Source organism: Pongo pygmaeus, chromosome 4 (assembly GCF_028885625.2).
Source record: "Pongo pygmaeus isolate AG05252 chromosome 4, NHGRI_mPonPyg2-v2.0_pri, whole genome shotgun sequence".
NCBI classification, from domain to species: Eukaryota; Metazoa; Chordata; class Mammalia; order Primates; family Hominidae; genus Pongo; species Pongo pygmaeus.
Genome location: NC_072377.2, coordinates 144,251,130 through 144,274,358, shown reverse-complemented (window position 1 = coordinate 144,274,358; position 23,229 = coordinate 144,251,130). Strand labels below are relative to the sequence as shown.

The 23,229-nt window shown below is 55.1% G+C and overlaps 1 long non-coding RNA gene across 1 annotated transcript; it reads left to right on the top strand.

The window, feature by feature from the left end:
• The first annotated feature begins 13,732 nt into the window (after positions 1 to 13,732).
• LOC129037497 (uncharacterized) lies at positions 13,733 to 18,612 on the top strand. The gene is made up of 3 exons (XR_008502825.1): positions 13,733 to 14,048; positions 14,679 to 14,768; positions 18,305 to 18,612. It is a non-coding gene; the product is annotated as an uncharacterized LOC129037497 (long non-coding RNA).
• Positions 18,613 to 23,229: the final 4,617 nt, after the last annotated feature.

The window sequence follows — 23,229 nt, the reverse complement described above, 5'->3', positions numbered from 1 at the left end:
CTCACCCCAACCTTGCCATGTGACCTTGGGCAAGGCCTGGCCTTTCTCTGAGCCTCAGTTTCCTCAGTTACCCTACCAAAACTCTGAGCTCCAACACTCTCCCTATCAGTTCTGAGTCAGGCCTCCCCAGGCATGCCAGCAGGGCTGACAGGCTTGAGGGGCCAGAGAGGGGTCTGTGCCCAGGCGGCCATCCTCTCCCCACCCATGGGCACACAGGGTCTTCGTTGAAGAAACACAGTGTATACAAATAATTAAACGGAAGAATTGGAGTGATTAGGGCAGATGATTATTGTCAAATTATGATTTATCTTGTAGTGGAATTAGTATTCCCCCAAAGGGCCCGGCGTGGCGCAGCGCCCGCCACGGCCCGTGATTAATCGCCGTCTCCAGAAGGTCACCTCCAGCCACTGCAGATTAACTCAGTGGGGAAACTTCTTTCCGTAATTCAAGCTGTTGTTCCCACAACCTGTCATCCGCCGCAGAAAAGGACGATTTCGTCAGGGAGCCCAGGGCGGGGGACAGCCAGCTCCCGGGCCCCTCCCGGCTGCAGACATGATATATGGTGCGTCCCGACACGGGTGACCGCGAGGGGGGGCAGCATCCGCCCATGGGGTGGGCAGCAGGAGGCAGGAGCAGGGAGAATGTGGGGGAAACGAGGCGCCGCCAAGCAGAAGTAGGCTGTGAGTGGAGAGAGCGCGCACGCGGGCGGTGGCAATTAGGAAGAAAATTGGATTTTTCAGCGTCCAGAGGCAGCTGGGATCTGCGGTGTGCGGTGCAGCCAATCCTCCCTTTCCAACACACACAGGCACCCAGCTCCAGACAGGCAGGAACTCCCCAGGAGAGATGGAGAATGGGGGAGGCCATGGGCCTCCTTCAGGAAGATAGGAAACAGAGAACCAGACCAGGGCAGAGATTTCAGCCCCCAGCTCTGTGGCCTGCACCACCCCTAGATCTCCCCTTCAGTACTACCTGGAGCATGGAATGTGAGCTGGAGGAGAATCCACTAAGAAAGCCCCTGCCAATCCGGCAAGAAGAACGTGGTGAGGACTGAGGCTAGGCCCAGCAGAACCCCCCAGCGGCAAGAAGAGGACCCTGGGCGAAGGCAGCTTTCCTGACCTTGGAGCCAGAACCAAGATCCCATTTCCCCAATGGGAGACACTGCCCAAGTCACATGCCCAGGTCAACTGGAGCTGCTAATCATGGCCACCTCTGTCTGGCAGCCCAGGCCAGGTCTGGGAGGAAGCATGGAATCCCTGGCCTGTCTCCCTGTGCATGGAGAACAGTAGATACATAGCCCCCAAACCCTGCCTCCTCACTCTGGCCTCACTCCCCAACCTCTAGTTCCCGGACACACAGAGCAGGGTAGTAAAAGGCATAAGTGCCTCCCCTTCCAGTCTCTCATTTACCTTCCAGTCAGCCCTGCAGGGAGGATGGTTTCTGCCCACACTACACAGGTGAGGAGGCTGAAGCAAGGTGACTTCCTGCCCTGAAGCTGCCCTGGCTCTCCAGCACCCTCAGGATTACTTTCAAGATCCTTCGAGGCCCTGCCCTTTCTGCCTGCATGGTCCGCAGCACTTTACAGCCCAACCCCTTGCCCTTCTCCCCACCTCCAGAAACACTCACTGTGCACTATTCTTTCAGGCCTCTGGGCTTCAAACATTCCTGAAATGTACTTCCTGTCCCCAGCCCTCAACGAGCAAACTTCTATTTATCCTGCTGTATCCAGCTCACCTGTCTCTCCAGAAAGAGAGGGTGCTCCCAGGCCCACTAGAAGCCCCACCCTTGTGAGCACAGATCACCATCCCGTGCAGAAAGCACGCTCCACCGGCCTCTCCCACCAGACAAGGCACCCCTACATCTATCTGTGGCCTCCTACACCTGTCTCCCCAGTGCAGGGCAGACTAACCCAACCCAAGTTGGTACTAAGAAACCATTTGGTTTTTTTGTTTCATTTCCTTTTGTTTTTGAAACAGGGTCTCACTCAGTTGCCCTGGCTGGAGTGCAGCGGCACAATCCTAGCTCACTGCAACCTCTACCTCCTGGGCTTAATCTATCCTCCCACCTTGGCCTCCCAAAGTGCTGGGACTACAGGCATGAGTCACCGTGCCCAGCCTCAAGAAACCATTTGTAAGACACCAGGGGCTGCTGAGGGACTGCACTCCTCCATTCTCCTCAGCCCACAACCCCAACTTATCAGGCGCCAGAACTAGGGTATGCTGGGGAGAGGACAGAGATGAGAGTCCTTGCTTGCTGGTGTCCTCAAGGTCTGGAGGCCTGCTTTTAGTTAAGAACAGAAGCATATATTATGTATACGTTGGTTTGCTCAGAACATTCTAGGGTTGGAGATATTTAGAGCTGTGAAGCCCCAGCACTATTTGAAAGAGAAAATCTCTTTCTCTCCCTCTCAAGGGCGGGGACGGGGGAACAACTCTTTCCCAAATCATTGGGACTAACACCGGCATTTTCTTTGGGGGAAGAAGGGGGTTTTCCATCCCCTTCAGGGACTGCCTGGCAGACACTACCCCCCTTGAGTCTTTGGTTGATGGTGATAAAAACACCCATCCACACTACATCTGATGCTCAAAACACCCTTTGCTACGTTCACTCACTGACTCTTAAGGGAAAAGCTGAAGAAGCTTGTGAACCCCCTTTTACAGATGCAGGTGAAGACCAGGGTTGGGGTGGTGGTGGCAGGTGATTTGCCCAAGGGCTGTAAGCAGTGGAGATGGCTGTGAGTGTGAGGAGGATGATTCTCGTCCCACTGCCCACACAGCCCACTCTGTGACTCCACTGCCTTCTCACATAGGCAGCTCCAAACCCTTTGCCCCCATCCCAGAGCCCAGGAGGGGTGGGAGAACAGCAGATGGCTTGGCTAGGGGCCCTCCCAGGAGAGAACCCGCTTCATGCAGTCTATGGGCCTGATTCCAATCCCAGCCATGCCCCTCACTACCCTGGACCTTGAGCAGGCCACTTTCCCTCTCTGTGCCTCTGTTTCCTCATCTGTAAACACATGAGTTCCAACCTTGTAGAGCTGTTGTGTGGATGAATGGAGACTCGGGCCTGACCTGCAATTAGGAAGTGCTCAAGAAATTTGAGCTGTGCTTGTTTTGGGTTGTTTTATCACCTTCATCACCTCACTAACCCTTGTGGAAGAGTGCGGGAAGCTAATAGCTTCCCCATTTCCCAGCGAAGGAAACTGAGTCAGGGCATAGCCTCTAGCAGAGGACATCGCCAGATAAAGGATCCTGAAGGCCAACTTTGATTTTGCCCGCCCCCTCTCAAGCCCCTCCATTGCTCCTAACCCTTGGAAGACAACACAGTCGCCCAGCCAGAAGAATCCCACCAGCTGGGTTCTTCCCTATTCCTAGGGCGCTCTGCTGAGTCCTGCCTCCTCGCCTGTGCCCAGGCTGGTCCCTCCGCCTAGAATCTCCACCTAAAGGCCGCTCCCTCCACGAAACTACCCCCAAGGGACCCTGGTGCCTGGCTGAACCGCGCAGCCCAGCCACTGACCACCTGGTCACCCCAGGCAACCCTCTGAACCCTGCACGGGTTGGGCAAGGACTTCCCAGTCTGACCCTAGATGCTTGAGCGGGAACCCTGGTGGGTGCCCCGACCCCGGGGGAGCGCAGCCCGCTCCCTAACCCCACTCCCTCCGGCGCCGCGGCCCCGGCTTTGATCCGGCTGCCTCTGCGCCCCAACCTGATTGGCATCGAATTACGCCGCGCGGCGGAGGCAGATAATGGCGGGAGGCGCGGCAGACATGAAAGGGGGGGCGCAGCGGCAGTCCGAGCCGTTGTTAATGACCCAATAAAAAGGAAGAGGGGGGAAAAATAACCCTCCCTTCCCTCCCCGCCCCCAGACCGCGGCCGGTGCACACAAAGCCGCCGCCGACTCGGAAATTACCGAGGCTCAGCCCAGAGCAGCGTGACCGGGGGTGGGGGCTGCGCTCACCTGGCGGGGCGCGGGAGGGCGGACGGCAGCCGCGGGGACACTGGCGGAGGCACAGACACAGCCACACGGACAGGCGCATACACTGAACCTGTCTTTAATAGTCTATTTTCATCATTTTTTGCATTGTGTTTTTTTAAGAATACGAAAATATTATCTTTCCTAATTACTGAGATTTGTTGGAGCCCCCTTAAATTTTGTGCCGATGCTAGTCCAGGTCCTGAAACAATCACACAGACAGCACCATTTAGTCACGCACACGGTGTGTCGCATACACACAGAACAGTTACAGTCTCACACACGTCACACACAGATACAGAGACACAGTCACAGCATCACACACTGTGGCACCTAGAGTCACTTCGGAAACAGGCACGGAGCCTCATGCGCACACACACACACACACACACACACACACAGCAGGGCCGCAGAGACGCTCACACAGAAACACACCCAGAAGCAGGACAGACACAGACGTATCAAAGATACACACACAGAGAGACAAATAGGGAGGAGGCTCCCAGGGACATAAACACATCACACAAGCTGTGCACAGAGGGACACAGAATGACGCAGGCAGAGCTACAAACACAAACACGCAACAATATAGAGACCAGCACAAACCCATAACATGTCCCAAAGATACCCACGCACACAAACACCCAGGCATGCTGGGACACACATACATCAAAGCACAAATCCCCTCCCCACTAGAGTCTCTGGGACACATCCTATATACCCTCTCAGCCACCCATTTCACACCCACACTCACACATATTCAAGTGTATTCGAGCGAGAGCCCAAGACTGGGTTGACCCACAGCAGAGATGAGGTGGCGTCGCTGGAACACAGACCCCAGAGGATCCATCTACCTACCCAGGACCTGACAGTGGGAAGGGGCGTGGGTGGCGCTGCCTCAAATCCATGAGGCTGGGGCAGATGGCTTAACTTGTCAGAATTTCAGTTTTATTCGTCTATAAAATGGGGTTCAGCTCCTCCCCTACAGGACTGTCTGTGACTCAATAAGCAAGCACTAAATGTTGGCTGCCATTATCATGTGGATTCCCTTGGGGGCAGCCCAGACCCTCTCCACTGCACACACACACACAAACACATACACACCTTGGCTCCCAATCAAACTCTACTGCTAAGGAGGTCCCCCCTTTTTTTTTTTTTTTTTTTTGAGACAGGGTCACCCAAGCTGGAATGCAGTGATGCAATCACAGCTCACTGCAGCTTCAACTTCCCACGTTCAAGTGATCCTCCCACCTCAGCCTCCCAAGTAGCTGGGATTACAGGTGGGTGCCACCATACTGGCTAATTTTTTTTAACTTATTTTCTTTTTTTTAATTTGAGGCAGGGTCTCACTCTATCACCCACGCTGGAGTGCAGTGGTGTGATCTCAGCTCACTGCAGCCTCCACCTCCTGGGATCAAGCAATCCTCCCACCTCAGCCTCCTAAGTAGCTAGGACCACAGAAACGCACCACCACGCCCCAGCTATTTTTTTGTATTTTTAGTAGAGACAAGGTCTCACCATGTTGCCCAGGCTGGAGCTCGAACTCATGAGCTCAAGCGATCTGTCCAGGCTCCCAAAGTGCTGAGATTATAGGCGTGGGCCACCACACCCGGCTAATTTTTTAATTTTAGAGATAGGGTTTCACCATGTTGCCCAGGCTGGTCTTGAACTCCTGGGCTCAAGTGATCCCACCACCTAAGCCTCCCAAGTAGCTGGGACTACAGACATGCAACACCACACCCAGCTAAATTTTTAAAATTTTTTGTAGAGATGGGGTTTCCCCATGTTGCCCAGGCTGGCGTCCCAAAGTATTGGGATTATAGGCATGAGCCATCATGCCGAACCCCTCTTAAATCTAATCTGAGTTCCTCATTCTGTAATCTAAACTCAACTCTGGGCTGGGCTCAGTGGCTCATGCCTGTAATCCCAGCACTTTGGGAGGCCAAGACGGGTGGATCACCTGAGGTCAGGAGTTCGAGACTAGACTGGCCAACATGGTGAAACCCCATCTCTACTAAAAATACAAAATTAGCATGGTGTGGTGGCGCATGCCTGTCATCCCAGCGATTTCGGAGGCTGAGGCAGGAGAATCGCTTGAACCTGGGAGGCAGAGTTTGCGGTGAGCCAAGATTGAACCATTGCACTCCAGCCTGGGCAACAAGAGCAAAACTCCATCTCAAAAACAAAACAAAACAAACAAACAAAAAAACAACTCTGGGAACAGGGAGGTCTAGCCTTTCCAAGGAGCCTTTCCTGCTCCAAAAAGCAGCTCCACGTGCAGCAGGTGTCCTGAGAGCAGGATGGGACTCCTGTGGGATCAGTCTCTAGGGCTTGGCCTCTCTGGGCCTTGGTTGCCTTCACTGTCAAATGGGTTAACAGCATCAGCATCCAACACAAGATGCTTCTGGGAGGATGAAATAGCTCTTAGGCTGAGTTCATGGGCCATGGCTACAGCTGATGGTCCATGTTAGGGTCAGAAGTGAGGGGTCAGGATGCATACACCCCTCCCACTAGGACAAAAGTCCTCACTGTCACTCCTTCTTAGGTGGATAAGGGGACTTTATGAGCCAAACCTCAGAGCCTAATTAATGCAGTTAATCACAGGCCCAGCCACACTAGCCATGGGGACAGCTGGGAGGGAGGGTCACAGCTCAGCTACCCAAAAGTATGGAGGGGCATGAAACAAGGTTATTGGTGGTCTTCTCCTCCCCCATGGCCCTGAATGGAGGCTTTCCTATACCCTGCTAATCAGCACCCATCCTGCAGCCCCAGCTCGCTGAGCAAGTCCCTTCTCGTGTCCAAATCCCGTTTCTTCCGCTGCAGCTCAGGAAGCATGTGGGATCTGCAGTCAGGGTCCTGGCTGTCTCTAATCAGGCAGGTTAGTTAGATTGGTCTCCCAATGGCTGGGCTGAGTAACACTGAGTTTGCTGGTGGTGGTGGGATGGGTGGGTTGAGTCATAACTTCTTGGAGTCCACTGTCTAGCCCAGGAGAGAGGCAAGAATGAAGACAGGAGCTGGTGGCAAGGAAGAAAATGCCCCCTTCTCCCTCAAAGGGGCCTGTGCATGTGATGCTTTATGGGGGGGGTAGGGGGCGGAGGGGGTGTCCGAAGACTGGCCAGAGTTGCAGCAGGAGGGGGCAGCCCACGCGGGCAGGGGCGCTGCCATGTTATAAATCACCCTCGACTCAATTAGAGCCTGTGAAAGGTTGTGCACACCCAGCAGAAAGCTCCGCACTTGGCGGGCAGCCAGCTCTCTGAGGGGGGTTGGGGGCGAGAGCTTGTGTGTGCCTACATGTGTGTATGTGTGTGCCTGTGTCTTACTGTGCAGATGTGCTTGTGGGCCCTTGTGTGTGTTTCTGTGCCTGTGTGTACCTGTCTGTGCCTGACCTATGTGTGCCTGTGGTGGGGGGAGAGTATACATGCCTGTGGACTCTTGCATATGCAATATGCTCCAATGTCCTTGTGTGTTTGTCACCAGGTGCGTCTGTATGCACCTGTTCATGCCTATTTGTGCTGTGTGTGCACTTGTGTGTGTGTTGGATGGGTAGCTGTCCTCATGCCCATGTGCAATCAAGTGTGTGTGTGTGATTGTGTCTCTCCATCGCTTTGCCTCTGTATGTCTCCTTGCCTGTGTGCACCCAGGTGAGAATGCATGCTGGTGATGAGTTGAGCTGGGCTGGATGTGTGGGTGGGAGTGGAAGGGTGTTCTTATGGTAGGGGGAGAGTTATATGTTTTTAGGGAGAGGCAGAAACAGAAAAAGAGACACGGATCGATGGAATTATGGGCAGGCAGAGACAGAGTGAGAGCCAGAGGAACCTAGTAGAGAGAGACGTGACCAGTAGGGGAACTAAGCTTTGAGGAGTGAGGGGCTTGGCAGTGTGGAGGACCTGCCAAGGACAACCACCTCCACCACTGAGTCGAGAGGCTGGACTGGCTGGGTGCAGTGGCTCACACCTGTAATCCCAGCACTTTTGAAGGCTACGTTGAGAAGATTACCTGAGGTCGGGAGTTCCAGACCTGCCTGGGCAACATAGGGAGAACCAGTCTCTACAAAAAAATTTAACATTAGCCGGGCATGGTGACACATGCCTATAGTCCCAGCTACTTGGGAGGCTGAGGTGGGAGGATTGCTGAGCTTAGGAGGTTGAGGCTGCAGTGAGCAGAGATCATGCTACAGCACTCCAGCCTGGGTGACAGAACGAGACCCTGTCTCAAAAAAAAAAAAAAGGCTGGACCCTAGCCATGCCATGGAAACACTGTCCTAGAGTGGCCAAGGAGCAACCTTGGAGGTCATCTCTCCCTCCCTGATCATGGGCGGTGATGAGCATCGACATCTCAATTATCTCACAGAACGCTCACAGGCACACTGTGAAACATGCACTACTACAATTTCCACTTTGTAGATAACAAAACTGAGGCTCATTGACTTGCTCTCAACAAGTAAAGTAGAGCCAGGGTCTGAACCTGGGTTTGTCTAATTGCAAAGGTCTTGCCACATTCATTACTGTTTCCCCAGGGTTTCCAGTTGGTCACACTTGAAGGGGGTGGGAGGAGAGTCTGTGTGAGTATGTGTAGGTGGGTGAGTATGCCTCCCCATCTGCCTGGGCACTCTCTGAACCCCAGGCTGCTGTGCCTCTAGGGCCAGTACACAGTAGATGCCAAAGAAATATCTACGTAGGGAACCAAGAGTAGCTGGCAGAAGGGAGCTTGGGGTGGGGAGAGGAGTTTCTGAACCATCCCAAGGATTCTGGCCACCTCCGCCCCTCTCCCAGGTAGGAGGTGCTGTCTTGAGTCCCAGAAGACTGTGGAGTAAGAGCTGAGATTTTCTCAGAGCTAGGCTGGGCTCTGCCTCATCTTCATTCATACCCAGAGCTGAACCACCTGGATGTATCTCTAGACCAGCATCATGTCTCACCTGTCCCTCCTCTACCCAAGCCACAGTGACATCCAGACCCTGCCATGCCCCCAGGAACATTTGGGGCCCGGAATAAGGATCCCCATGGGAGAGGCCTGCACAGGCACCATTAGTCAGGAGCCAGTTTGGAGCCCTGGACTTAGTTTCCCCCATCTATAATGGCATTTCTTTGAGGAGGAGTAGGAGGGATCTAAATCGCTCAGTCCTGGGCCTCCTTGCTCAGCCTGGAGAACCCCACCCTGGAAGTCGCCCCAGGCCTCAGATCCAACAAGGCTGGATAGAGTGAGGAATGCAAACCCAGAATGGGCTTCAGCCTCCCTCTTGCCCCAGACACCCAGGCCCCACAAGGGTTCCTCTTCCCCAGGCTCTTGACAGACTCTTTCCCTGAACCATCATCCCATCAGTGGCCTTGTTCTGCTCTCATTTACTGACCAGGTGCCAGGGGTGGGAGGGGCTTGGGCCTCCCCTAGGGCAACCTCCAGGAGGAAACCTAGCTTTGTGCTGAACCTTCACCCTGCCTTTTCTGCAGGCCCCACATCTGGAACCATTTCAGGCAAAAGCATAGGGCTGAGCTGCCCCTCCTTTGATGATGTGGCTATGGGGAAGGGTCATGCCCTTTGGGAGGTTGGGGGTGACAATGCACAGAGGGCAGCCCTCCTGAGGCTAGGAAAAGGGAGGAGAGGGAGCAACAGGAATGGGCAGGGCTGGTGGAGGCTGGGCAGGTTGGAGTTGAGGTATTCATATTTTGGGGGTTTTTCTTGAGATGGAGTCTTGCTCTGTCGCCCAGGCTGGAGTGCAGTGGCACAATCTCAGCTCACTGCAAGCTCAGCCTCCCGGGTTCACCCCATTCCCCTGCCTCAGCCTCTGAGTAGCTGGGACTATAGGCGTCTGCCACTACACCTGGCTAATTTTTTTGTATTTTTAGTAGAGACGGGGTTTCACCGTGTTAGCCAGGATGGTCTCTTATCTCCTGACCTCGTGATCCACCCACCTCGGCCTCTCAAAGTGCTGGGATTACAGGCATGAGCCACCAGGCCCGGCCTGGTTTTTTGTTTTTTTAAGACGGTCTCGCTCTGTTGCCCAGGCTTGAGTATAGTGGCACAATCACGGCTCACTGCCTCAACCTCCTGGGCTCAAACCATCCTTCCTCTTCAGCCTCCCAAGTTGCTGGAACTATACGCTCACACCACCATACCAGCTAATTTTTGGTGTTTTTCATTTCTTTGTTTGTTTTTGTTTGTTTGTTTGTTTTGTAGAGATGGTGTTCCGTCATGTTGCCCAAGCTGGTCTCGAACTCCTAGGCTCAAGCAATCTGCCCACCTCGGCCTCCCAAAGTGTTAGGATTATAGGCGTGAGCCACTGTGCCCAGCCAGTTGAGGTAATTGTGTCTTGGTGCTCAGCACTGGAAGAGGAGCAGCTCCTCCAATATGCGGGATCAGGGGACAGCTGCAGAAAGGATACCGTAGATGACCAGCATCTTCATCCCTGAGGAAAGGAATCCAAGCTTCATTCTTGGTAAACCTCAGTTTCCCCATTACTTAAATGGAGACATTACTTTCCACAAAGGATTCTGGGGAGGATCTATGGTGAGATGATGTTTTGGCACAGGGCCAGCACATCCTAGCTGCTCAGGATGGGGCAGTGGCTGCTGCTGTTGCTACTATTACTGCTTTGTTTGAAACATAGCTGCTTTCACCAAAGCTGCCATCCAGCTGAGAAGATCAGGAGAACACACCCAAATCAGTCAGGGAAAATGCAATCAGACACTGGAACTCTGGGAGAGGAGGATCCTGGAGGGCTGGGCAGTCAGGAAGAAATTCTCAGAGGAAGTAACCTGGGGCTGAACTTCAGAGATGGAAGAGTGAGGCCAGCCAGAGTGGTGGGTAGAGGGCATGCTGGGGGGAACCGACTGAGCAAAGCCCTGGAACAGGAGGGTGCCCTACAGGTCGGGTGGGCCTGAGTGTGTGAGAAGCAGAGAGGCCAGCTGGGGTCGGCTGGGTGCTCCAGGGGGCCTGACTTACCCTGGGGAGACTGGATGCTAACTGCCACCTCTAAGGAAGGACTGTCTGCCCTGAGGCCCATCCCACCCCACCTGCATTCCATCCCAACAGAAGTCCCAAGGATCTGCAGGGGGCCACTGACACCCACCCCTATGTATTCACCCCCCCCGACATACACCAGGGCTCCTAGAAATCAGGTGGCTGCTCCCTTCTCTCTTTATTTATTCTCTGTTTTTTCCCTTTTCAGGAGACGATAATTATTCAGATCATCGCGGTGATTTACTCGGCAATCAGAGCCGCTCGATGCGGTGGCCGCGGAGCCGAGACAGAGGAGCATTGCCTAGGAGGACGGGCCGGGGGCTCAGCCCCCGTCCCTCCCACCTGCCTGGCCTTTGTTCTCTTCGAGGTCTGCACCCGCGCTGCCTGGCGGGCAGTGGAGGCGCCCACCCGCGCGGACATGGCAGCAAGCTCGGAGTCTTGAGAATGAGTGTGCACATGAGTGCTCCCGGGGGAGGGGAGTTTGGGGGCTCGTGTGTTGCTGGGTGCTGGCTTGAAAATGATGGAGTACCTGTGTGCATGTTTGGGGGTGGTAGTGGTGGTGGTTGGGAGTGTACTAATGCATAAGCATTGCGGTCAGGTGTAATTGGAATGTGTGCACCTGTGAGATTACCGGGGGCCTAGGGTACATCTGTCTCCACAGACTTGTTCAGAAGTGCAATGGGCAGGTGCCCAAATATGTGTATTTTAGGCACATAGCGGGGAGGAGAAGAGAGTTGGGGCTCCTGTGCTGAAGCTATCTGAGGTGATCATGGAATCATGGATGTGGCAGGGCTGGGTTCTAGCTCAGCCTCTCGGACCGTGTCTGGTTGGGTAGGTGGGGTGGGGGCGGGGGAGTGTGAATCAGCTCAGATCCAAATGCCGAGTTTTCCTGGGTCAGTGCTGGGGCCCCAGGGGTCACGTGAATACAGATGTGGCTCGGTTCACAGGCTGTGTTCACACGTGTCCGCAGACCTTCGCCCCCTCCCGCCCGCGGGCTGGCGCAGTGACGGTGACCTCATTACCGCCTCCGCAAAGGCCCCTTGAAATCCCTGCGCCGTCGCATTTGGCTGCTCAAAGTGATGGGAACGGCCTGCGCTTCCTGATCAATCGCTTAAAATTCAGGGTCGGCTCGCTCGCGGGAGAGGGCTGCCTGCCAGCCCCGCGCACCGCGCTCTGCCGCCTCCCCCTACACCCCCTCCTTGCTTTGGGGGGGCGATGCTGTCGTATTGGAAAACATCCCCGCGCTGGCTGGGGGGCCCGGTGGGGCCAGCGCTGGAAGCCGTTCCACTCGAGCAGATGGCTGTGAAACTTTGGCGGCGAGATAAATTGGGTCTGACGGCGTGAGGCCGGCTCACAGATGGGCGGGATTCTCACGCCGGCCCCCACGTCCGGCCGGGCTGCGGGCAGGGCCGACACCGCTCAGAGCCCCCTTTGGGCACCCGCCTCGCCAGCACAAGCCTTCAGGAGGCCACCCATCCGGCAACAGCCTTCCTCAGCCGAAGGCGCCCTCCACCACATTCCTTCCGGCCCCAGATCTCCCCAGAGACGAGCCCAGAGGGAGGGACAGCCCCCAGCCCCCGCCCGGTCACCTCCGCCAAGCTGGCAGCTGGGCTTTCCCCCTCCTCTGCCATCCGCAGAGGCCTGAAGCGTGAAGGTTAACAGCTGGGGGGGAGGCTGCGTCTCCCTCTCTCACCCCCGCTCTGCTGCAGCCCCGCCCACCTGCCAGCCCAGGGGATGTCGTAAACAGGGCTGTGAGGTGTGTGTGTGTGCGGGGGGTTGGGGGGTGACTGAAGGGGGGCAGACAAGAGAGAGTCAGACAGACAAAGAGAGGAACGAAAATGAGCAAGAGGCGAGCGGAGACCTGAGCAGAGACTGAGGGACAGAGACAGCTAGAGACAGAGACAGGCAGAGAAAGAAATGGAGATGGAGATGTGGAGATAGACACGCAGACACCCAGAGAGAGAAGGGAGGGAGGAGGAACCTCAGAGCCAGAGAGGAGACACACAATAAAAGTGGGAGGAGGGCGAAGGACCCGGCGAGGGGACAGGATACTGGCAGAAATGCAGGCGGCCTCGAGCTGCGTACGACCGTGGAGGGTGGGGACGAGCCGAGGTTGGGAGCAGGGTGCGACCCTGGGCTACCCTCACCCCCGCACCCGCCACCAGGGCTGGGAGCCAGAGCGAGGGAGCGTCGCTGCCTCTGGGTGCGCCCTCCATCGCTACGCCACTTGCCCGCCTCGGTTTCCCCGGGAGCGCTAGATGAAGGGAATGGCGGGGTTGGGGAGCTGTGGGGGTCGGGGGGTGCTGCGCGGCCATCACACTGCCGCAAAGCCAGCCTGTCTAGCAGCCTCCCTCGCGCATCAGTCCAGCGGGCAGATATCGATCCCGCCCAGCCAAGCTCTATGCTCGCGGCCTGCAGCCCATTCTGTGGCGGTCCTACAAAGAAACGGGGGGGGCTCACTTCTCGGGCCTCCCCCGCGGGAGATTCTGTACCAGAATAACACCCCCGGGGTCAGGGTCAGGGCGGCGCACTCGCCCCCGCCTGTCCCAGCGCGATCCCATTCGGCGGGCCCAGGTAGCCTGCGGCTGAGAGAAGGCTCGGGTGACCCCCAGCCCCGCCTTCTGCAGGGCGCGCGAGGCCAGAGGAAAAAATCTTCGCTGAGTTGATGAAGTTGAAGTTTCGTTCAGGGCGTGAAGGAGACAGCCAATCAGCGGGCCGTTATTTACATGGGCTCTCTGATTGGCTCTCTCGGTGCCTCTTTAGAATGTTACTTTGAGACCTTCACAGAACGAAAAGCCCCCCGCTGGGGATGGGGGAAGGCTCAGAAGCTCCAGGGTTTCATGTAGGGCTCCCCAGGCCAAGCTTTGAGGGAAGATGGGGAGTTAGATATAGTTTTGTCCAGCTTTCACGATACAAATGACCAAGTTGAGTCTGGAGGGACAGAGAGGTGGAGCTTGGCCTGGATCCAGGAGATGAGTTCGGCCTAGCGCTCTGCAGTGGGCCCACCACCCCTGATACCTAGACGTGTGGTCACCTTGGCGGTGGGGAGGAGGGGCTTGGTCCTGGCAAACCCTCTCATCCAATAGCAAAAGAGGGGCTGATTCAATGGTTTGAGGGCGCAGGAGCAGGTAAACTTGGCGGTGCCGGTCTTGTTTGTGACCGGACAGTGTGGATGATATCACCATGTTGGAAACCCCGCAAATAACGCAGCCCCAGAGGCAGGCCGGGCTGACCCTGAGGTCATGTTTCACTTGACAGCCTGGGCAGGCACACGTGAACACAGGAGACCCCCAGGCGGGAGCCTCGGGGCCTCGAGAAGTGGGTTTGCTCTGAAGGGAGTGGCACCGGGCAACCCGCAGCAGCTCCGCACTGCCCCGCACCCGCACTCCCGCGTCCAGCAGACACTGAGTCACTCTTGGGGACGGGGGCGAAGTCAGGACATCGGCAGCTAGGAGCAGAGTTCTCTCAGAAGGCCTCCACCCTGCCTTCCCCACTGAGTCGGCCCCGCCCAGCCATGCTGGGAAAAGGGCCCCCTGGGGTTGCCATTCGCAAAGCCTGCCCGGTCTCCTGGCCCACACTCCTCCCCAGGGGCCTCAGCATAGATGACTCAGGACTTGGAGTAGGGCTGTTAAGGGGCAAATGTGGTGGTAGGGGGGCCTGAGTGTGTGGCCGAGGTTGGAAAGTCCTGTGGCAAATTGAGGGACAGATAGGAGAATTCACTCTAGTGGGGTTCTAACCCTGCCCCAATTCTTTCACAGTGACACAGCCTGGAGACCCAGCTCTGTCACTCAACTCTACATAGCCTTCACCCAGAGCCTGACAGTGTATATGAACAAGAGGCTGTGCCTGTGAGTCCTTGCGTGCCAGCAGCTGGCCTTGTGACATGCCCCTGTGGGACCTTGGGCTGCAGCATCAAGTGCTAGGGCAAACACCTTGTTTGCAGAAGACCCAAGGATCCCACAGCCAGTGCCAGGACATCTAAGAGACTCCACCACTTGCCAACCCCCAGAACTTACCCTGCTAATGAACCAAACTTGCTGTGTGACTTTGAGTGCAGCTCGCACATCTCTGGGCCTCAAACTTCTCTGTAAAACCATGCCCTCCTGAATGTACCATTCCCAGTGGTGGCAGCTGCAGAGAAATCACAATAGCAGGGGCAGGGTCCAAGAAGGGCCTGAGAAGCTGGTTCAGCCTGTGGTCTGGGAGCCAAGTGGGGCAGGGACAAGATTGCCAAGTCCCACGGTTCTCACCAATTCTCATAATCTCATCTCTCCTCTTGTCTTCCTGCCCGCCTCATAAATAGCAGGAGGCTGGGCTGGGTCTGGGGCAGGAGCGGGGAGCTGCATGTGTGCATTTGTGTGTGTGTGTGTGTACACACACATGGGGAGGGTGTGAGAGCCTTCCCCCCACCCCCGCCGCTGCCGCCATCGCGCTCTGAGAAGCTGAGATAATCCCTCGCCATCTGTCTTGTGTTGCTAACCCACTCAGCCGGACAGCTGCCCGGGCCACAGCTCTACAGGCGAGCAGGCGGGGGAATGAGGGGCATGGGGGGAGCTAGCCAACTCTGAGGACCAGGCAGCAGGGACACTCAGTCCTCCCATCCCAGAATACCCCTGCTCTAGAAAGGGAAAGTAAAGTCAGAGAGGGGACAGGCAGGACTTCCCTCAGTCCTGCTTCTGAACCTGGGAAGGAGTGGAGGAGTGGAGACCATTCCCTGGTCTGGGAGTTGGAGGCCGAGCCTCCCAGAATGCAGGAAGGTGAACAGGATCACCGTCTAGCTTATGTTCTCATGAGCCCACACAGATCACTGTGATGGGAGGGGTGCAGTAGGACAAGTCAGGCCTTCTGGGCCCAGGGAAGGCAGGAAGGGGTGGTCTCATCCTTCCCCAGCCTCCAGACAGGCCAGTGTCCCAGGCCTCCAATGGTCAACTTCCCAGAGCCAGGAGGAGAAGGCAGGCTTCTAGGATTTGGGGTGGGTAATGCTTAGTGTACAAAACAGGCCCATTGTTCTGATGAGGAAACTGAGGCTCAGAGAGCAAAGTGACTTGCCCCAGCTCACCCCATGAGTGGAGGAGCTGGAACTTGGACCAGACATCAGGCTCCAGCAGCCCTAGCTCTGCAGCCTGTTCTATCTGCCTGCTCCCCGTCATCAAGCCCCTCACCCTGCCTCACCTTCCCAACTTGTGGCTATCCCATCCTGGGGCTCTGATGTTCTGTCAGCTGAAGCCCAGCAACCAGACTCTCAGCAGTATGGTCCCAACGCAGTCCGGGGGATTTCAGCCATGACAAGCAGAGCCTGAGGAAGGATGAAACTGTGCACTCAGTGTGGGCTCCCACCCGCCGCCCCTTCCCTGTCAATCATCTTTCACCTCTCCCACACAATTAGCATGCTTCCACACATATGCACTCTCAAATACAGATCGTACACACTCATGTGATCACACAGACAGGTCCTCACTCACAAAAAGACATAAACAGTCACACCTACAGGGATTGAAAACATACAATCTTACAGATACAAAGGCAAACTCAGACAGCCTCTCACCTCCTCATACCAACACACAGACCCCAGCACTCACACCAAACACACATTCCACCCCCACAACCTCCACACACTGCAGGCTCCCAGTTCCTAAGTCTCACCAGCTCCCAACCTCCCAGGTACTCCCTCTTACCCCACACGAAGCAGTAACCCTCCAGGACCAGTGCATTGGTAGAAGTGGGGACCAGAGAGACGTCTGCTCTGTCCTTCCTGCCTATGGGTGAGGGCCCTCCAGCAAGGTGCTGGTGAGCCTCCATACCCTTCCCATCCCTCAAGACTTTGGAGAGCTTCCACCTAGCCACAGATCCAAGAGAACAGTCCTCACCTCTTGCCCACAGGGGCTCGCAGCTCTCCTAGGCCCAGGAGGAGGAAAGGGACCAAGGGGAGGCAACTGCTTCTCTTCTGAGGGTCTCAGCTTGCCGGGAAATGACACACACCAAAACAATCTGACAGTGTTCTGAGCCCCAACAGGGCCACAGACTCCAAGTCCTCTTCATGATCCAACCACTACATACCCTTTGTCCTAAACTGCTGCCTCTCTGCCTTTTCCCCACTCCAACCAGCCCTTAAGGGAACCTGGAAGCAAAGGTGAGCTGACCCTCTCCCACTCCAGGCTGGAATTTGGCTCTCAGATCATTGTATTCTCTTGAGCCAGAGGGAGCTCCTCCCTGAGCCTGGCTCCCCCGCAGCTAAGGAGAGCCCAGGCTCCAGATACACTCACACACTCATTCACACACAACGTGGCACACTCACACCTGCCCTCACGCAGATGCTCACCTGCATACATCCTTATGCACGCTCACAGCCACACTCACACACACCCTCACACTGTCACCCCCTCCTGCTCTCACATGCTCACTGTCACTCTCATGCTCAGCCACACCTCGCCCTATCACACTCATGGCCCTACCTGAGCAGGCTGAAGCTCGGGGGCCCTGAGGTCCATAGATCACTGGCAGAGGCCTAGAGTCTGGTGTTGACAGCCTGGTTGCACAGGGAGAAGGGAAGGGCTGCCACTGAGGCCTGGAGGGTCTTGAATAATTCAGGGTGGTGGTGGCGGTGGTGACCGCAGCCTGTCAGCTGCAGGGAAAGGCTGGTGGCTAGATTGTTCCGGGAAGCTCGCTCCCGGTGGTTTGAGGAGAGTCAGCCCAGTTTGAGGGCTCACCGAACACACAGAGCACTTTTCCCACACGCTTTCAAGGCACATTGTCACATGGGCCTGCACAGCAGGCATCACAGCCCCGTTTTACAGGTGAAGAAACTGAGGCTTTCATGACGGAGAACTCACAGCTATCAAGCAGGGGCCTCCAGGCTCCCACCCACACTCCTCTCCCCCATACCCACATATACCCTGGAGAGAGCTTCCTCTGGTCATCGTGCCCAGATGACAATGAGAGATGCCAGCCATCTGAGGACACTATGGAATGTGATGCCAGGGCCTGAATCCAGGAAGCACCTGGCTCAGGGCCTGCACATAGTAGGTGCTCAGTTGCTGCCTGCCAAATGAGGGCAGTGTGCAGAGGCAGCACGGAGTAGCCTGGGGGCATACCTCTGCCTCTTACCCAAGTTGCTAAACCTCTCTGAGCCTCAGTTTCCTTATCTATAAGATGGGCACTAAGTGTACTGGCCTCATGGGATGTTGGTGAGGACTAACCGGGAAAACACACCTAAGCCACTTATCTTGGGTCTGGTCTGCAAGAAGGGCTCCACATTGCACCTAAATTGTGATGCGAATACCCTTGCCACAAAGACAGAGAGCCACAAAGTGGTGGTCTGCACACACACGTACTCTCTGCCTAGGGCATACTCCTTACTGTCCTTTGCTGTTGTCTCCTTTTCAAGAATGAGTGCTTCTGCCACCTTCTCCAGGATGACAGCCATGGACTCCTGCCATATCCAACACCCCCTTGCTGCTCCCCACCGCCCTCCTTGGCACCCAGGTGGCTGATCTCCTATGGTCTTGCTGGCTTCTCTACCTTGTATGCAGAGGGCGGGCCCAGTCTGCCCCAGCACAGGGTCTGCACATAGTAGGGGCTTGCATGTTGCCTGCTAAACTGACAGCCCTGTAACCATGTCAGCACAAAGCAACCAGCAACCAGCAACCAGCATTTTGGGTGTATCTGCAGTTAAAATAAACCACTGAGGTCATGGGTCTGTTCCCTCTGCAAAAACAAAAATACCCCACTAGCTATATCTGATGAGAACCATAGCAAAAGATCAGAATGTAGTGGCTTCATCCAGAAGCAAAGCATCAGGCTACAAACCATGTCCCTGACCTGAAGGGGCACCTGCCTAGGCCCAGGGGTGCCAACTCCTAGAGGCAGCTGGCATGTGACTACTGTGCCCAGTAGAGAAAGGCAGACACTCAGTCCCCAGAGCCCAGAGCCCCGAGGAAATTATGGAACATCCTCCATATTTGATTCAAAATAAAAACCACAGTAAACCATAGACCCAAAACTTATACGTCGGCTGAAATTAAAATAGCTTCTTGCTACGTTTTCTGGTTTCAATATTCTGGATAAACTCATGGAAGCTGAATCAGGCAATTTGTCTGTCTCTTGCTTTGTTTCTGCTGTTGCCCCTGCTTTGCAGGGATCTCAGCACACACTTGGTCTCCCCTCTGAAGCAGACCCCAGCCGGGTCTGGGGGGTGTCTGGTCCTGCACTCCCAGGGCTGATCCCCCTCTGGAAAGTATCCATGCCTATGCACACACCCTCCTCCATGGGTTCTTGTGGCCCCTCAGGAGGGGAGCAGGACCAGGGCCCAGCCTTGGCCAAGGGCTGCCCCCAGCAGACCTCTCTCTGCCACTGCTCCCCACAAGGTTTCCAGCACCCCCAGCCCCTCCCTCTTCTGGGGAACCTTGCGGCTGGGCCCGTGCCTGCGGCGAGTCTCACCCCAGTATTATTTTAGTCGCAGACAGACACGAGGCAGATGGTGACAACATCCCTTCCCCGCTCCCCACTGACGAGCCGTTGCCGCCCTGAAGCCTCAGGGTTCTTCTCCCTCAGGAATATTTCAGTCCCGACTCGGTGGCTAAATGCGGCTGCTCGTGTGAGACAAGCGCACATCTGCGCCTCCTCCTCCCTACCCCCTACCCATTTCCTGAGGCTGAGCAGAGAGCCCTGGGGAGGCCCTGCCCACTTGCAGCTCTGCCCCATCCTCCCAGCTGCCCTACTGTGTGCCAGGCATCATGCCATGAGCATGGTACCACTGGGAGAGGGCAGTTACTGTGTCCACTTTACAGACGAGGAAGCTAAGGCTCAGAGTGAAGCAGGGGCCATCCCAGATCACACAGCAGGAGAGGAGGCATTCCCTTGGGTCCCAGTGCACCCTGGAGATAGACACAGGCTCCCTCTGCTCCTTCCCCACCCCTCAATCTTCCACCTTACCACCCCTATGCCTACTCCAGGCAACTTGCCTTTCTAGGAGCTATTTCATTGTGCCCACGCTCCTGCATCAACCTGTAGCCCAGGGCATGGGGCTAGCCAGCTAGCTGGTCCTAGCTCAGTGGGCATTCGACTGTAATTGTGACTACCGAAGGCAGGATGGACAAATGCAGGAGGAGGAGACCTCTTGCATGAGACAGGCCTGGTTTCAAATCCCAGCTTTGTTATGACTTTGGGCAAATCACTTCACCTCCCAGGACCTGTTTCTTCATCTGTAAATGCACAGCAGCAGTATGACCTCTCCTTACCCCTAATTCAATGAGTGACTGCTATATTCCCAGCACCTAAAGCAGGGCCTGGAACACAGTGTGTGCTCAATGTGTATTTGCTAAATGAATGACACAGGTAATGAGATAAGCATCAGCCCTGGCTCCGTGGAGCTGGTCCTCCCTGCAGCCCCACCCTCAACAAGGCCTGGGGCCAGCTCTGCCTTGGTGGCCCACTAGGAGCTGAAGTTGGTCACAAGAGCCAAACAGAGCCTTGTCTCTAGGCCCCTCCCCAAGCCCCACAATGCAAAGTGCTTGGAGCCTTAGGGGGCGGGCCATGGGCGCAGGGGCCCCATAATAGGCCTGGGTGCCAGCCAAGTGTGGGAGTTGGGCTGAGGTTGTTTTGGTTCCCTCATGCCCCCTTCTCCAGCCACCCACCCTGACTGGCCAGGGGTGGTGAAGCTGGACAAGGGCTCTTTGAGGGCTTGGGACGCTTTCTGGGCAGGTGAGGACATGTCTATTCCCAGTCAGGCCTCCTGGCTGTGGGCTCCCTATCCCAGCACAGTCCGACACCCCACCCCCCGCCACACCTCAGCTGGCCTTCTGGGGCTGGGCCAAGATACACACTGACAAACCAGCACACAAAAACACCACCCACCACAGTGACACTCACACCCTGTAAAGATATACAAAGCATATACACACAAACATACACCACCCAACTGAAGGCACAGAAACAGACACAATTTACTGTGCATGGCAAGGTACACAAGCTCACAATGTCTGTGATGCAGAGCGCGCCATGTGCACCCAGCGCAGGGTGTATCCACACAGTCACACAGCATGGCTGCTAACATGTGTGTGGCACAACCCAGCCCAGGTACATAGCTCAGGAGCACAGATGTGCACAGCAGGAGGTATGAGGCCAGTATTGCACCGAAGCTGAGGTCTGTCTCCCCATAGCAGCCCACCAGCTCAGGGACAGGTTGGGGTAGGGACACAGGGCCATCGGAAGAGGAAGAGGGCAGGCCGGGCCCAGGGTGGGGGTGTGTCGGGGTCAGCTCTGCAACCCCGACTTTTACAGGACTTGGGCCGAGGCATCAGTGCCTGCAACAAGCAGGTTTTTTTGTGGTAAAAAGGTCAGGACCCTCACCTCTAATCACATTGACATGTCACTACCAATGTCTCCCCTCAGCAGCCACCTCTGCCCAGGTCACCCTCACACTCATGCATGGCATAAGAAACTGGACGAGGCTACTCACTGTCACCATAAAAGCCAATACAAAGGGAAGGAGAGGCTGAGTGTCCGTGCAGGTGCGGAGACACTTTTCAGCAGGGAGTTCTGGGCAGCAGACCACCCTCTGCCAATCATGGTTAGTCAGGAAGGATAAGTTCATCTCAGTGGCCACACATCAACCCAGCCCTGAGAACACAGCCCTGAGGCCAGCTGGCTTGGGAAGGTCTCCTGGTGAAGGGCAAAGGCCCTCCTCTCTGGCGCTCCCTGTTCCTGGCACATCTCATCCATTGCCTCCCATCTCTGGGAACTGCTCTGTGGTGCCCACTGCCCCGGCACTGGCATTCAAGGGCCCTAGTTATCTGACCCCATCCAGAGCTCTTTTCTCCAGGCCTTCACCAATGCTGTTTCCTCCACCAAGGGTGCATTCCCAGCCTCCACTTTTGGTGGCCTCTCCATCCATCAAAATCAATGCCACCCCTCCCCCCGCAAGAAACCTCCCCAGTCACTGCCAGGAAAAAAATTCTCACTTCAGTGCTGGAATGAGAGATGAGGACCCATGTGGGGCTCTGCTGGACCCCAGTGTCCTAATCAGAAAATATGAAAGACACGGCCCATCACCCCTGAGAGCAGAAGAGACAGAACAACAAGTGCAGTGATTCCCAAAGTAGGGTTCACAGACCCCTGGGAGTCTCCCAGACCTTTTCAGGGGTAGATGAGGTCAAAATTATTTTACTAATAATACTAAGACATTATTTGACTTCTTTATTATGTCTAAGCCATACTAGGTAAAACTGTTTCCGGCTTAGCACAAATCAAACTGTACTAGGAGTCATATTCGGCACATGTATGCAGAATTCACATAAAACACTTCTATAACATACCAGAGTTGGCCGGATGTGGTGGCTCATGCCTGTAATCCCAGCACTTTGGGAGTCCGAGGTGGGTGGATCACGAGGTCAGGAGTTCGAGACCAGCCTGGCCAACACAGTGAAACCCCGCCTCTACTAAAAATACGACAATTAGCTGGGTGTGGTGGCACGCACCTGTAGTCCCAGCTACTTGGGAGGCTGAGGCAGGGGAATCGCTTGAACCCGGAAGGCAGAGGTTGTGGTGAGCCGAGATCCCACCACTGCACTCCAGCCTGGGCAACAGAGCAGGACTCCGTCTCAAAAAAATATATATATATATATATAAAAATATATATACCAAAGTATGTTGGCTGCCTCAAGAAAAGCACTTATGCTATTGTTTGAGTTGCGAGCTGAACTAGCTGATTTTTTTATGGCACGTCAAGTCTTACTTGACAGAAAGACTGACAGGCAGTCTTGGATATTTGGCAGTTATTCTCTCACAAATAATGAAGTAAGCCAGTCACTTCAAGGAAAACAACACACAGTATTTGTTGCCAATGATAACAGTCTTTTTGTTTTGTTTTGTTGTTGTTGTTGTTTGGGGACAGGTCTCACTATGTTACCCAGGCTGGATGCAAACTCCTGGGCTCAAAGGATCTTCTCGCCTCACCTTCCTGAGTAGCTGGGTCTACAGGTACACACTGCTATACCCAGCTAAAATTCTATTTTTATTTTGCATATTCTGCTTATGTATAAAATTACATTTTTTAAGTGAAATTTAAATTTTGAAAGACAGGTATACAACACCATAACACCATAAGCTTCACAGCTCCCTGGTACATTTCTGATGAAACTGTTGGTGATACCCATGGATGTGATTTTTTAATATGGCATACTGAAATGTGTTAATAATTGAGAGATCTTTATAACTCAGTGAACGAATATTTTTTATTTTAAAAAATTACTTATTTATTCGTTTGTTGTTCATTTTTTAGAGACAGGGTCTTGCTGTATTGCCCGGACTAGC